Here is a 16,107-nt window from a genome sequence, read left to right as displayed (position 1 = left end):
CAAGTGCTCCCTACGTGATTTTGATAATTGATGACAACATATCTCTTGTTGGACTAACATTTCTATCTAGCATGTTTCAGATAAGTTCAACAATGGAGTGGCATGGACTAAAGGTTGTGGGAACTCCTTCAAGATGCTAAGGACAAAGGATTGGCTAAAGCTTCAAGCTCAAGACTCTTCATTTTACATTTTAGTGATCCAAGATCACATTGAGTCCATAGGAAAAGCCAATCCTATCAAGGAGGGATGCGGTGTTGCTTAATGAGCCTCTTGCTTCATGTGCTTAATGATATGCTCCAAAATCCTCAGCTACTTTCCCACTTCCACATATGACCTAAACCCAAAGCCAAACTCGGTCCTACCGATTCTTTCTATCCGACGCCACCGAGTTTCACTTGTCATAAGCCACTGCCAAACCCTAGCAATTCGGTTCTATCGATAGGGATCTCGGTCTCACCGAGATGGGATTGCAAACTCTCTGTTTCCCTTTCGTAACTTTTCGGTCTCACCGAAAGAGCGAATCGGTCCCACCGAGATTGCAATGTAAACTCTTTGTTTCCCTTTTGTAACTTTTCGGTCTCACCGAAAGAGCAAATCGGTCCCACCGAGTTTGCCTGACCAACTCTCTGGTTAGCTTATTACCAAACTCGGTCTCACCGAGTTTGTGTAATCGGTATCATCGAGATTACGTTATGCCCAAACCCTAACCATATCGGTCCTACCGAGTTGCATGTCAGTCCCATCGAAAATCTCTAACGGTCACTAGGTTTACCTTTTCGGTCCGACCGAGTTTGTTGATTTGGTCCCACCGAGATTGGAAAACTGTGTGTAATGGTTGGATTTTGTGTGGAGGCTATATATACCCCTCCACCTCCTCTTCATTCGTGGAGAGAGCCATCAGACTAAGCCTACACTTCCAGCATCCTATTTCTGAGAAAGAACTACCTACTCATGTGTTGAGGCCAAGATATTCCATTCTTACCATATGAATCTTGATCTCTAGCTTTCGCCAAGTTGCTTTCCACTCAAACCTTCTTTCCACCAGATCCAAATCCTATGAGAGAGAGTTGAGTGTTGGGGGACTATCATTTGAAGCACAAGAGCAAGGAGTTCATCATCAACACACCATTTGTTACTTCTTGGAGAGTGGTCTCTCCTAGATTGGCTAGGTGCACTTGGGAGCCTCCGACAAGATTGTGGAGTTGAACCAAGGAGTTTGTAAGGGCAAGGAGATCGCCTACTTCGTGAAGATCTACCGCTAGTGAGGCAAGTCCTTCGTGGGCGATGGCCATGGTGGGATAGACAAGGTTGCTTCTTCGTGGACCCTTCGTGGGTGGTTGCTTCTTCGTGAACCCTTCGTGGGTGGAGCCCTCCGTGGACTCACGCAACCATTACCCTTTGTGGGTGGAGCCCTCCGTGGACTCGCGCAACCGTTACCCTTCATGGGTTGAAGTCTCCATCAACGTGGATGTAGGATAGCACCACCTATCCGAACCACGGGAAAAACATCCCTGTCTCCAATTGCGTTTGAATTCTCCAAACCCTTCCCTTTACATTCTTGCAAGTTGCATGCTTTATTTTCCGCTGCCTATACACTCTTTGCATGCTTGCTTGATATGTATTGTGAATGTTGAAATTATGCCTAAACTCCACTTAAACCGAAAAAGCTTAAAATTGCAACTTTAGCATTAAGTGTCTAATCACCCCCCCTCTAGACACATCTACTTCAAGATCCTACACTTGGCCTCCATGGCATGGGAGGGGCGAGAGCCCCTCTGAGATTGGATCTATCTCTCTGTTTCTCTCTGGTTCTGCGTTCTGTTCTGGCTCTGTTTCACTGTTTTGTATATATATGGAGATCCGTAACTCCGATTGGCCTGAAACCTTCGCCGTGATTTTTTTCCAAATATTAGCTTTCTTGTGGCAAAAGAAGAGTGTCAACTGCCTTACGGTGGGCTCACGAGGGTAGGGCGCGCCCCCTGCCTCGTGACCACCTCGGGCACTGGTTCGCATTGATTTTCCTTCCGAATTTTCCATATTTTCCAAAAATAAGCTCCATCCGTTTTTATCCCGTTTGGACTCCGTTTGATATGGATATTCTACGAAACCAAAAACATGCAACAAACAGTGTCGGTGTACTAGAGTAGGGGTACCCTAGTATCCCGAACTTGTGCACGGGCAGTTGCAGCGCCGCGCGGCAAGGCTTGCCGGACGACCGCCAGAGTCCTCCGTGGGTTCCTTTGGAGCCATTCAAGAACAAAGCATTCAAGATGAAGAGACAAGGCCCCGGCAAGAGGATCTTGCCGGGAAGAGACAAGGCCCCGGCAAGAGGAGCTTGCCGGGAAGGCCAACCACGGCGCTTCAAGAAACTTGCCGCGATGCACCGCACGTCCCGGCAAGGTCCGGTGAGCGACAAGCTTCTGGACTCGACAAGACGACGACCCCGACAAGGTACTCGCCGGGGGCCCGCTGCCACTCTGTACCCATGCTCCAGCACACCCACCCGTGTGTCGCCATGAGGCTTCCTCAGGGGCGTGTGGCGGGAGCCTGTGCAGCCAGGGGTACGCGGTGGCAAGCGGAGATGAAGAGAAGGCCATCGTGGCAAACGGTGGCGCTCCTAACGGTCACTTTTTGCACTGTTTAGGCAACTCAGACGGGCATTCAATGACCTTGTCCCCTGCCGTCAGAGTTAGGTAGGGTGCACCACAGTAGCGGTAGCTGCACCTACCGCATCCTTTTCCATTTTTACCCTTCTAGTCTACGTTGCCACCTATTAGTGACCCCTTGAAAGTATAAAAGAAGGCCCAAGTGCAACGTAGAAGGGGTTCGGCTCATTCGAAACATCAGGAACACTCTCACGCTCAGTCTGGCAGCGTCCATCGCTCCTGAGCAAGAATTCAATACACACAAACAAGCAGCAGTAGGGTTTTACGCATCCGTGCGGCCCGAAGCTGGGTAAAACTGCTCGCGTGTACCGCCTCGATCCGCTCTTTGCGCGGCCTCCGCCCCCCTCCGAACCGAAAGGGGCCCGGTCCCCATAGGTGTTGGTGGATCAGTTTCCCCGACATCTTTGGCGCGCCAGGTAGGGGGCGTCGAGATTGTGCGAACCCGATCCGGCGTGCACGCGAGCTAAATCTTCATCGTCTTCATCGACATGCCACCGAAGAAGAAGGATTCGGAGGCAGCTGTTCCATCTGTGTCGCTTTCACCGCCTCCGGAGCAAACGGGTGGTGGAGTGGACGCCGGCGGAAGAATGGGCGTCGACGAGGGAGCCCTCAGTGCGGCCAAGTCCAAGGACAAGGCGGCACAGACCTCGGCGTCCATGCGCGCACCGCGCCCCTCTCAGGAGGCGCGGGACCAGCAGCGTCATGGCGTTCGCAGCGCCATACGTCCGCTGGGCCAAGATCAAGCTGGCGGTTCTCGTGGCGCTCAAGACCAACATGCACGTCAACATGCTGGCTCGAGTGAAGTACGGTCGCCTGGATGGGGCACTGCTCCTTCTAACGTGGTTAGGAGTCCGAGCACGCCCCACTCCTCGCACCGTTCACCTCCGCCGCCCACCACTCCAGCAGAAGCCTTGGCGCCAGCTCAACTGCTCCTAGACTATCCTCCGACGGTGGACAAGACCGACGAATGGAGGGCCACTATCTAGAGCCTTCGGCTTCGCCAACGGCGACACTGCGCGGCAACCAAGCACCTCGCTGCCGCGGCAGGACAGCCGGACGCGAGCCGATGGCAACAAGACCGGGGGAGGTGCGACTTCCATGCACTCTCCACTACGAAGGCCAAAATCGCCGACTCGCCGGGTCCACCCCGACAGCGGCTCCACCGCGTCGTCGGACCCACGAGCTCGTCGCGACCAGCGCCAAGTTCTCCATGAACGACAACAAGAAGACGCTCGAACCCGCATCGAGCGCCGAAGAGAAGCGCGACGTTAATCCGACAAGCGCGCTGGGCCCTCTGTTGACATGCATGCGCCAGGGGAACCAGGCGATCTGCCATACGCGGTAGGTTGTCCTGCGCTCACCCGTGAGCTGCGGCAAGTCTAGTGGCCCAGCACAAAGAATTTCAAACCAGACGTACCAGAGAAGTACGACGGCAAGACGCATCCGTCGGAGTTTCTCAGCATCTACACCATCGCGGTGCAGGCTGCCGGGGGACGGGACGACAAGATCCTTGCCAACTACTTCCCGCTGGTACTCAAGCCCAACGTCAGGTCCTGGCTCATGCACTTGCCGGACAATTCCATCTCCTCTTGGGCAGATTTATGCCATCAGTTTGTCGGCGCCTTTACAGGCGGCCACAAGCCGCATGGCCAAGAGAGCGATCTTCATCTGCTCGCCCAGAAGGAAGGAGAGCCACTGCGCAAGTACATTCAGAGATTCAGCCGTGTACAACACAACATCCCAGACGTCCACCCCGCCGCGATCATCAGCGCGTTCCATCAGAACGTGCGAAACCGAAGGATGAGGGAGGAGATGGCGATGTGTAAGATCAGAGACGTCAGCGAGCTTTACGCCCTGGCCGACAAGTGTGCACGCGCTGAAGAGGGGAGGAGGCTCCCCGGAGAGAGTACAGGAGCAGGAGGATCCGACAGTGAGGATGCCGCCCTGGCAAGGAAAGGCCGGCGGCGGAACAACAGAAGGAAAAAAGGGCAAGGAAGTGCTAGCTGTCGAGCAGACCGGCAACGGAGGTGGCGCCAAAGAAGCTAAAGCTGGTGGCTCCGACAAGGAGGCCCAGCCTGTGGCGGCCGTCGACAAGCAGGACAGCTCCGGCAAGCAGTATTGTAAGATTCACCGCACCAAGGGTCACGATCTCCAGAACTGCAAGAAAGTCGAACAGCTTGTTGAGCAACAGAAAGCTGAGTACGAGCGGCGCGACAAGGAGAAGGCCCAGGAAGGAACTGGTGGATCCGGCAAGAAACGTCCCAGCCGAGGAGGACGCCGCGGCAAGGCCAAGCAGCGGCAAGGAGACAGACCTCCCCGCGGCCGCGACAAGGACGAAGATGACGACGACGACGAAGACATGGATGATGACGAGGCCGACGAGCAGGAATTTCAGAAAGCCACAGAGGTCCTGTGCATTGACAGTGGCGCCTCTCTGCATACTTCGCACCGCCAACTCAAGCAGTGGATGCGGGAAGTGAATGCAGCAGAGCCATCCATAGAGTCATGCAAGCCCCTGAAATGGTCCAGCGCACCTATCATCTTCGACATTGAGGACCACCCTGATCGCGTAACTGCGGTCGGGTGTTTGCCGATGTTGGTTTCTCCAACTATCCGCAATCTCAAGGTCACGAAGATGCTAGTTGACGGCGGGGCTGGCTTGAACCTGATATCCTCCGCGGTCCTCCAGAAACTTCAGATCCCTGACAGCGAGCTCGAGGAGACCGGCACATTCCAAGGAATCAGCCCGGGAAGAAGCAAGCCGAAGGGAAAGATCACGCTGCCGGTCACATTTGGCAGCGAGCTGAACTTCGGGACTGAGAGGGTCATGTTTGACGTTGTCGACTTTCCATTACCTTACAATGGAATCCTTGGCCGTCCGGCACTCGCCAAGTTCATGGCAGCATCTCACTATGCGTACAACATACTGAAAATGCCAGGCCCAATAAGTGTCATCTCTATCCCTGGCAACAAGAAGGATGCTCTTATCTGTGCCGACAAGATCTACCGGGAAGCGGCAGCCGCAGCAGAGCGCAAGACACTTGCCGCTGAAGCTCCCGGAGGGAAGAAGAAGACCAAGTCCGGCAAGAGCTCTGATGCCTACTCCGGCAAGCGCACCTCTTCGGAGTGCTGCGCTACCGTCGAGGACGCACCATCGAGCTCCACCGGCAAGTGTAAGAAGGCAATGGCAGCTCCACCTGAGACTAAGAAGGTGTCCGCCAAAGAGGATGGCACTGGTGGTACCTTCACCATCAGCACCACTCTTGACCCCAAATAGGAAAGCGTGCTCGTTGCTTTCCTGCGGGCGAATGTCGACGTGTTTGCATGGCAACCATCTGATATCCCCGGTGTTCCCAGGAAAGTAATCGAGCACCACCTTGCCGTCTGTCCTCATGCGCGGCTCGTCAAGCAGAGAGTCAGGAAGCAGGCAGTGGAGCGCCAAGAATTCATCGCAGAAGAAATCAAGAAGTTGGAAGCAGCAGGCCTTGTCAGAGGAGTGCTCCATCCCACGTGGTTGGCCAATCCTGTTGTTGTGCGCAAGGCTAACGGAAAATGGAGACTTTGTATTGACTTCACTGATGTTAATAAAGCTTGTCCCAAAGACCCATTTCCCTTGCCGCATATCGACCAGATTGTTGACTCCACAGCCGGATGTGATTTGCTTTCATTTCTTGATGCATACTCAGGATACCATCAGATCTTCATGGCAGAAGAGGATGAAGAGAAAACCGCATTTATCACCCCATGTGGCACGTACTGCTTCGTACGGATGCCTTTCGGTTTGAAGAATGCTGGATCAACATTCGCAAGGGTAGTCCACCGTGCTTTTGAGCCGCAAATGCACAGAAATGTGGAAGCCTACATGGATGATATAGTGGTCAAGAGCAAAAACAAGGCTACTCTGATTCAAGATCTAGATGAAACTTTTGCAAATCTGCGCAGGATCAACCTCAAGCTCAATCCCGAGAAGTGCGTGTTCGAAGTCCCTTCCGGCAAGCTTCTCGGGTTCTTTGTGTCACAGCGGGGGATTGAAGCCAATCCCGACAAGATCAAAGCCATCGAGCAGATTGAAGCATCAAAGCGCGTCAAGGATGTACGAAAGCTTGCCGGTTGTGTGGCTGCTCTCAGCAGATTTATCTCTAAGTCCGCAGAGCGCGCCTTGCCGTTTTTCAAAATATTGAAAAAGGCAGGTCCGATGAAATGGACTCCAGAAGCGGAGCCCGCGCTACAGGACTTGAAGAGGTACCTGTCCTCCACTCCAATACTTGTCGCACCTAAGCCACAAGAGAAGTTGCTGCTATATCTGGCAGCAACCAATCAAGTGGTTAGTGCTGCGTTAGTAGCGGAGAGGGAGGCGGACGATGAGCCAGCAACCGCGGCAAGTGAATCCAGCGACAAGCAGGGGGCTTCTCCGACAAGCTCTGGCCCCGACCAAGTTGAGTCTGCGCAGGCATGCAAGGAGGTGCAGAGGAAAATGGTGCAGCGCCCAATTTACTTTGTCAGTTCCCTTCTACAGGGGGCTAGATCAAGGTATTCTGGCGTACAGAAATTGCTTTTCGGCCTTCTCATGGCCTCGAGAAAGCTGGGCCATTACTTCCAGGCACATGAGATAACAGTTGTCACTCGCTTTCCGTTGAAGAGGATACTGCAAAATCCAGAAGCAACCGGCAGGATTGTCGAGTGGGCACTGGAACTATCAAGCTTTGGCCTCAAGTTTGAGAGTACTTCCACTATACAGAGCAGAGCATTGGCAGAATTCATAGTGGAATGGACGCCGACACCAGACGAAGAAACTCCAGAAACAAGCATCCCTGTCAAAGAGGCAAGCAAAGAGTGGCTAATGTACTTTGATGGTGCCTTCTCGCTGCAAGGCACCGGCGCAGGCGTGCTGCTTATCGCACCCACCAGAGAGCACCTCAAGTACGTAGTTCAGATGCATTTTCCCAAGGAGCAAGCAACGAACAATACCGCAGAGTACGAAGGTTTGCTTGCCGGACTCAGAATCGCGGCAGACCTTGGGATCAACAAGCTCATTGTCAGGGGTGACTCGCAGTTGGTAGTCCGCCAAGTAAACAAAAGCTATCAGAGTCCGTTGATGGAAGCATATGTTGATGAAGTAAGGAAGCTAGAAGCACACTTTGATGGCCTGCAAATGGAACACGTTCCACGAGCTCAGAACGATATTGCTGACGGCCTGTCAAAGTGCGCAGCACTAAAGTTACCTGTGGAACCAGGGATTTTTGTGCTCAAGCTGACTCAACCATCCGTAACACCGTCGACTGGACAGAGAAAGAAGAGCAAGTTGGTTTCTGATGACTAGTTTTCTGCAGAGCTTCCCGAAGCCGCCGCCAAGAAGGTCCCCAAGATCGACGCCAAGAGTGCTGAGGAGCAGTCTGCTCCGGCGAACCCCTTGGTTTGTTCCGTTGAAGCAGACGCTCCCGACAAGTTTTGCTCCGGCAAGCTTGCCGGGGAATATCACGCTCCGGCCGAACCGCAGGTTCTTGCCGTAGAAGCGGATGTTCCCACAGCAACAGATATGCCTTTAGCCCTTGTTGTCGAGCCGCAAGCTCCAGCATGGGCGCAGCAGATCGTCCGTTTCCTTCAGACAAGAGAGCTTCCCGAAGAGCAAGAAGAAGCGGAAAGAGTAGCCCGACAGTCAAGTATGTACAAGTTTGTCGACAACACACTGTACAGAATAAGACTCAACGGTGTGAAATTGAAGTGCATTCACCGGGAAGATGGACAACAGCTGTTGGCAGAGATACATGGAGGCATATGTGGTCACCACATTGGTGCAAGAGCACTTGCCGGTAAAGCATTCTGACAAGGTTTCTTCTGGCCGACAGCCCTCCAGGATGCAACTGCACAAGTAACCAAGTGTGAAGCGTGCCAGTTCCATTCCAAACAGATACACCAGCCAGCTCAAGCTCTCCAGACGATCCCTTTATCCTGGCCATTTTTGGTCTGGGGGCTCGACATCCTCGGCCCCTTTCCCCGAGCTGTCGGGGGCTTTGAGTTCTTGTACATCGCCATCGACAAGTTCACAAAGTGGCTGGAAGTGGAACCAGTGAGGAAGGTGACAGCACAGTCAGCAGCCAAGTTCTTCAGGTCGATTGTTTGCCGTTTCGGGATCCCTAACAGGATCATCACCGACAACGGCACGCAATTTACGAGCCGCACCTTCATGCAGTACGTCCAAGATCTTGGCGCCAAGGTCTGCTTCGCTTCTGTTGCTCATCCGAGAAGCAACGGTCAAGCGGAGAGGGCAAATGCTGAAGTACTGCGAGGCCTCCAGACCAGAACTTTCGACAGGCTGCATAAGTGCGGAAGAAACTGGATCGAGGAGCTGCCGGTGGTTCTTTGGTCGATCAGGACGACGCCAAATCGAGCCACTGGCCAGACACCCTTGGCTCTAGTCTACGGAGCAGAGGCAGTTCTCCCCACGGAACTCGTTTACGGGTCACCTCGAGTGCTCGCTTATGATGAGCTCGAGCAAGAGCAGTTGCGCCAAGATGACGCGCTGCTCCTTGAGGAAGACCCTCTTCAGGCTGCTGTGCGAGTCTCTCGCTACCAGCAAGCTTTGCGTCGCTACCATAGCCGCAAAGTTAAAGCCAGGAGCTTCGAGGAAGGTGACCTTGTTCTTCGGCGTGTTTAGTCCGCCAAGAATTCCAACAAGTTGACGCCGAAGTGGGAAGGCCCTTATCGGGTGAAACGAGTCACTAGGCCCGGTGCTGTCCGCCTTGAGACCGAAGATGGCATTCCGGTGAGCAACTCCTGGAACATTGAACATCTTCGTAAGTTTTACCCGTAGGGCGCGGTTGCCGGAAGCTTTTCTGGCAACCACCTTTTGTACAAGTCTTGCCGCTGATGCATGTAATCCTTTGTACAAAGCCGGGCGCAGACCCCGTGCACCAGTAAAGTTCATGTGCCCCGCACATCTTGTCAGTTTTTTATGCTATAATCCTTTTTCGCATATGTTATCTAACACTTTGTGCAGCACCAGACCCCGGTAAGCGATAACGAGCCCAAGGCTCCATATCATTACTTTATTTCTCTGTTTCTTTCTCAAAAGAAGGAAGGTTCCCTCGCCCACAAGGTTTACCGGGGGGGAAGGAGAAGATAATGGTGTGGACCAGGCCGTTCAAGAAAGTTTCTCCTTGCCAGGAAGCAGACGATAGAAAAGCTAAGTTGCTAAAGTTTGAGCAATCAGTTTTTTAAGTTTTTGAGTTATTTTCCTTGAACGACCGTGCTTTGTATGGAAAACCTGTGCGCGGAGGAACCAACTCGTAGCTAGCTGCGCCCTTACTTTGTTTCGAGTCCGCTCAACAACTTAAGTGAGCTGCAACTAGTTGCGACAAGGTTGCTTGTCGGTAGCAACCCCGCCAGCAGGCTACTGAAGTTCCGCACTCGGCGCTCGCGGCAAGGGTGCCTGCACCGGCAAGTTTCCCTAGAAAGCGTAGGGCAGAACCATACAAAGCCAAGAGTCGAGTAAAGGAAGTAACACAGCAATTTTTTGCCTAAGATAGAGTTATATTACAAAAATAACTTGTCGCACCTCTAATAAAGTGTTCCCATGACATGACTGGCAGCGACAAGAAAAGAAGAAAACGGACGGCCTAATCTACGCGACCGCCGTCAACCCTTTTGACCTCGTTCACCCTGTCCACAATGGGTGCGACGAGGGCCTTAAGCGCGTCAAGATCAGCGTCCGCCAGCAGCCTCTTGAGGACGTTGGTGAGGTTGAGGCCCGGATTGCGGAAGGCCACCTTCACCAGCACCTTCTCCAGAACTCCGCCACAAATCGAGTGTGACTCATCGGCCAACTGCTTTGGGATCCGTTCCCGGAGTTGCTGGAGCGCCGCCGCCACGCCTTTGAAGAACAGAGTGAGCTTGGCGCTGGGTTGGAGGTTCTCGTCGGAGGAGTACCCGAAGCCTTCCACCCCCAATTGCACCAGCTCCTCTTCGATGACTGCAGCAATGTTCATGAGGCCCTCCGTCCAGAGCGCCACAGTATCTCTGAGAAGATTCTGGGTTTCGGCGGCCCTCGCTAGCAGCGCCTCGTTGGCCTTGATGTCCTTCTTCAAGTCCGCCTCCCGTTTCTTGGCGCCGTCCAACGTCTCCGTCAGGGTGGCCAGCTTCAGCTCTAGATCAGCATTGGAATTCTTGGCGGCGCGCAGCTCTTTGCCCTTCTCGGAGAGTTGGCCCTGCAGCTCACCATGGGCAAGGGCGTCCTTCTCGCACTCCCGCTTGAGCGCGGCAAGCTCTTCGCCACCCACCTTCAGATCAGCCTCCAGCTGCGCCACCTTTACTTCCAATTCCTTCCTGGCGGTCTCGGCAGCCGCAGCCGCATCCTTTACCTCTTGGAGCGACCCGCCAAGTGCCCGTTCGCGCGCGGCAAGCTCCTCCTCGTGGCTGTCGAGGTTCACTTTCCGCTGAGCCAGCTCGCCTTCTCGCGCGTACAGCTTCTCGCCGGTGAGCCGCTGCTGCTCTTCAGCTTTGGCCTTCTCGAGGAGGAAGGCCTTCCACTCTTCAGCAAGCTGCTCCCGCTCCTCCGCCAAGGCCCGGAGAGCTTCCTGGCGAAAACCCCGGAGCTCCTCCGCGCGTTTCTCTATATCCACGCTCGCTTTCACGACGAGCGCTTCCCGGGACTCCAACTTGACTTGACGGGCGCGATAGAGCGCCAGCAGCCTCCGCAGCAGCCGCTCCTCCTCGGGCTCGTCACCGCTGCTTCCCGGCGCGTCAACGATCGACAACCCGGCGAAGGCGAGCACCTCCCCATCCCAAACTTCTCCTTCCACCGGCGCCTTGGAGCTTGACGCCCAAGGGAGCCTGATGAAGATGCCCTCGCCAGCCTTCAGATAGGTGCCGGGCTGGGGCTCCTCGGAGCCTGACGCTGCGGCAGCGGCGGAGGGATCGGCGGTCGGTGCAGCGCCTGACGCTCCTGCGACCTCAGGGGCGTCAGTGCGATCGCCAGATCCCCCGCCAGCTTCCTCGGCGGCAGCCTTAGCGGCCTCTTCACCGACAGGCACATCGACACCAGCTCCGTCTTCGGCGGTCGCGGCATCATTAGTGTTGCCACGCGCGTCCTCTCCGCTGCCCGCCTCGGTCTCCATCGGATCCGCGGAGGGTGGACCTGACGACCGGAGAAGAATGAGAAGTCAAACAAGCACTCAAGAAGAAAAATCAGCAGAAGAATACAAAGAAAGTTTCGGGCAGGAAGGATTACCTGTGCTGGGATCCGCTGTCATAAGCTCCACCACCGACGGATCATTAGCGTTGTCCCTTGCCGGAGACTCCTTCCTTGCCGGAGGCTCCTCCCTTACCGGAGAACGCTCCCTTGCCGGGGAGTCCGCCCTTGGCGGCGTAGTCGAAGCAGACGACGAGTCGGAGGTGATCACCACGCCCTCTTGATGAAGCTGTTCTGCTCCTGCACAAACAAACCAGTGATCAGATGTCAACAAAGGAAAAGAGCAACCACGTGCACCCAGAAGTATAAAGTAAACCATATGCTTACGCTGGGGGCTGCTCTGCGAAGTGATGGCCGGATCCGGCAAGGTGGTCTCGGGCGCGCCTCCTGTCGTCGCAGTGGGCTCGTCCTCGATGATCACCACCTCAGCCTTGGCCCTCTTCGCCGCCCTCTGGGCCAGAGTCCTGAAAAGGGAGAGTCCAGGGTGGGTCAGATCAGATGCAAGACAGGAATGGCAAGTTGAAGAACTACGAGAACAACAAGGGAATCTTACTCTTCTTCCTCTTCCTCGTCGGAGCTGAGCGCGGAGAGGTCGAAGTTCGGCCCACCTCTGGCGCGACGAGGTGGAGGGGTGGGATCCCTTGGCCGCTTGGCGGGGACTGCGGCGCCAGCCCGAGATGACCCCGCCCCAGTTGCCACTGCGGCGGGAGGCGCACCCGCGGCAACCGTACTTGCCGCGGCGGAGCGCGTCATGCGGCGCTGCGGTTGTTGACCAGCTTGCCGCCCTGCTGCGTCCCCGATCCTGCGGAGGCGCCTTCTTGGCTGTGCTGGGGGCTGCATTCCGGGCCCTGTTCCCGGCAAGCTCCCCGGAGATGGCGGGCCGCTCGCACCCTCGGCGGGCTCACTCAACTCGGCATCGGGCGCGGCAAGCTCTTCTTCGTCTTCGGGCCACTCCCGCTCAGCAAGACTCATCGCCGATGCCGCGTCCGCTTCCTCCACCGTGAACCCAAATTCACCCGCGGCTGCGGCTGCCGCCGCCTCTTCCGCCCTGGTGGCGATGCGTTCCATCTCTTAATCGGTGGTGTCGCGGGTGAGGAGCTTCTTGTCGTCAGCATTGACCGCTGCTTCCACTAGGCTGTCGAAGAACTGCTGCACAACGTCTCCGGCATGCTCTTGCCAAGTTGGAGCGATCCCGTGCGAATCACACAACGGCATCATGGCGCAGATGCGGTCGCGCGAGAAGTTGTTGCACAGAGGAACGACGCCTGCCGGCAACCTGAACCACTCGGGATGTTGTGGGTCGTGCTTGAATATCTCCTTGAGTATCCCGTCCAACTCTATGATGGTGAAATTGAAGTTGAGGCCTGGGCGCAACCTCATGATATCTGCCGGGCCTCCAAATTCCCAGGCGGGTCTCCCCCTCGCCTGCAGAGGGGCGATGCGCCGGCGAAGGAAATCTGCGCCGACAGCTCCTATAGTCAGCCCGGCAAGCCTGAGACGCAAGATCCGAGTGGTGGCGATCTTCAGCTTGTCGTCGTCCACGGACAGAGCGCTCCAGTCATTGCCACGCACTGCTGGGGCTTGGCGCAGGGCGGTGAACGGCTGCGGGCTCTCTTCTACAACCCAGCACCAATCTGCTCTCCACTCGTCCCACTTGCTGCGGAGCTCCCCCTCCAGATAGGTCTCCTTCTTGCCGGCACGCGAGATCCAGGTGATCCCGCCGGCAAGAGGTTCCCCTCTCTCAACACGAGGCATAAAGAAATGGTGGAAGAGAGCTACGTTGGGGTGGACTCCGACAAAGTTTTCGCATAGATGGGCAAAAACTGCCATGGTCAGAACGGCATTGGGGGTGAAGTCAAGGAGGTGGAGTCCATAGGTGTTCATGACGTCGCAAAAGAAATCAGAGAATGGCGGGCAGAGCCCACAGTAGAAGAACACGGCGAAGAAAGGATATCCGCCAACTGGAGCTGCTTGCGAGGCGACGACGGAGAGTACCTTCGTGCGCGGATGCGCCCGCGTCTCCGTCGACCAGAAGAGATAGTACCACTCCCTCAGCTCCTTCGCGGAGAGCTCGGGAGGGGGGGGGGAAGTGGCCCGCTCCTTCCGCAGCGCCTCAAGCCGCTGCGCTTCGGTCGACTTCACAGCTTTCGCGGCCGCAGCCTTCGTGGCCTTCCCCTTCCCGGGCTTCGGAGGCATGGCGGAGGCGGTGGGGGAGATCGACGGCGCTGGTGGTGGCGGCAGCGACGGGGGCGGAGCGCTGCCCTCTTTCAACTCTGCAAGCGGAGGGCGGCGAAGATTTCTGAGATTGCAGCAGCGAAGGGCGAAGGTGGGGGAAATGCCCCTGTTTCCCCTGCTTATAAAGAGGGACGGGGCGGACATTTCGGCCTTCCAAATAAACAACCACCCACGATCTCTCCCACGACTCCGCGATTGACGCGTGCCGTTACGGGGGGCGCGGTGGATACGGAGTTAGATTCGGCATAACCCAGGCTCCGCGCGTGCCCGTGCCCTGCTTTGGGCCTGGCCCAACAGCGCTCGGCACCGTGTGTGGCCCAGGCCCGGGGGCTCCTGTCGGTGTACTAGAGTAGGGATACCCTAGTATCCCGAACTTGTGCACAGGTAGTTGCAGCGCCGCGCGGCAAGGCTTGCCAGACGACCGCCAGAGTCCTCCGTGGGTTCCTTTGGAGCCATTCAAGAACAAAGCATTCAAGATGAAGAGACAAGGCCCCGGCAAGAGGATCTTGCCGGGAAGAGACAAGGCCCCGGCAAGAGGAGCTTGCCGGGAAGGCCAACCACGGCGCTTCAAGAAACTTGCCGCGATGCACCGCACGTCCCGGCAAGGTCCGGTGAGCGACAAGCTTCTGGACTCGACAAGACGACGACCCCGACAAGGTACTCACCGGGGGCCCGCTGCCACTCTGTACCCACGCTCTAGCGCACCCACCCGCGTGTCGCCATGAGGCTTCCTCAGGGGCGCGTGGCGGGAGCCTGTGCAGCCAGGGGTACGCGGTGGCAAGCGGAGATGAAGAGAAGGCCATCGTGGCAAACGGTGGCGCTCCTAACGGTCACTTTTTGCACTGTTTAGGCAACTCAGACGGGCATTCAATGACCTTGTCCCCTGCCGTCAGAGTTAGGTAGGGTGCACTGTGTCCACAGTAGCGGTAGCTGCACCTACCGCATCCTTTTCCATTTTTACCCTTCTAGTCTACGTTGCCACCTGTCGGTGACCCCTTGAAAGTATAAAAGGAGGCCCAAGCGCAACGTAGAAGGGGTTCGGCTCATTCGAAACATCAGGAACACTCTCACGCTCGGTCTGGCAGCGTCCATCGCTCCTGAGCAAGAATTCAATACACACAAACAAGCAGCAGTAGGGTTTTACGCATCCGTGCGGCCCGAAGCTGGGTAAAACTGCTCGCTTGTACCGCCTCGATCCGCTCTTTGCGCGGCCTCCGCCCCCCTCCGAACCGAAAGGGGCCCGGTCCCCATAGGTGTTGGTGGATCAGTTTCCCCGACAAAGAGGAACTGGCACTGGGCACTGGATCAATATGTTAGTCCCAAAAATAATATAAAAAGTTGCCAAAAAGTATATGAAAGTTGAATAATATTGGCATGGAACAATCAAAAATTATAGATACGACGGAGACGTATCAGCATCCCCAAGCTTAATTCCTGCTCGTCCTCGAGTAGATAAATGATAAAAAAGATAATTTTTGATGTGGAATGCTACCTAGCATAATCTTGATCATATGTCTAATCATGGCATGAATATTAAGACACAAGTGATTGAAAGCAATAGTCTATCCTTTGACATTAAGACAATAATACTTCAAGCATACTAATAAAGCAATCATGTATTTTCAAAATAACATGGCCAAAGAAAGTTATCCCTACAAAATCATATAGTCTGGCTATGCTCCATCTTCACCACACAAAATATTTAAATCATGCACAACCCCGATGACAAGCCAAGCAATTGTTTCATACTTTTGACGTTCTCAAACCTTTTCAACTTTCATGCAATACATGAGTGTGAGCCATGGACATAGCACTATAGGTGTAATAGAATATGATGGTGGAGGAGACAAAAAGGAGAAGATAGTCTCACATCAACTAGGCATGTCAACGGGCTATGGAGATGCCCATCAATAGATATCAATGTGAGTGAGTAGGGATTGCCATGCAACGGATGCACTAGAGCTATAAGTGTATGAAAGCTCTAACTGAAACTAAGTGGGTGTGCATCCAACTTGCTTG

This window comes from Triticum dicoccoides, chromosome 6A (genome assembly GCF_002162155.2).
Source record: "Triticum dicoccoides isolate Atlit2015 ecotype Zavitan chromosome 6A, WEW_v2.0, whole genome shotgun sequence".
In the NCBI taxonomy this organism is placed as follows: domain Eukaryota; kingdom Viridiplantae; phylum Streptophyta; class Magnoliopsida; order Poales; family Poaceae; genus Triticum; species Triticum dicoccoides.
Note: the sequence above shows the minus strand (reverse complement) of the source record.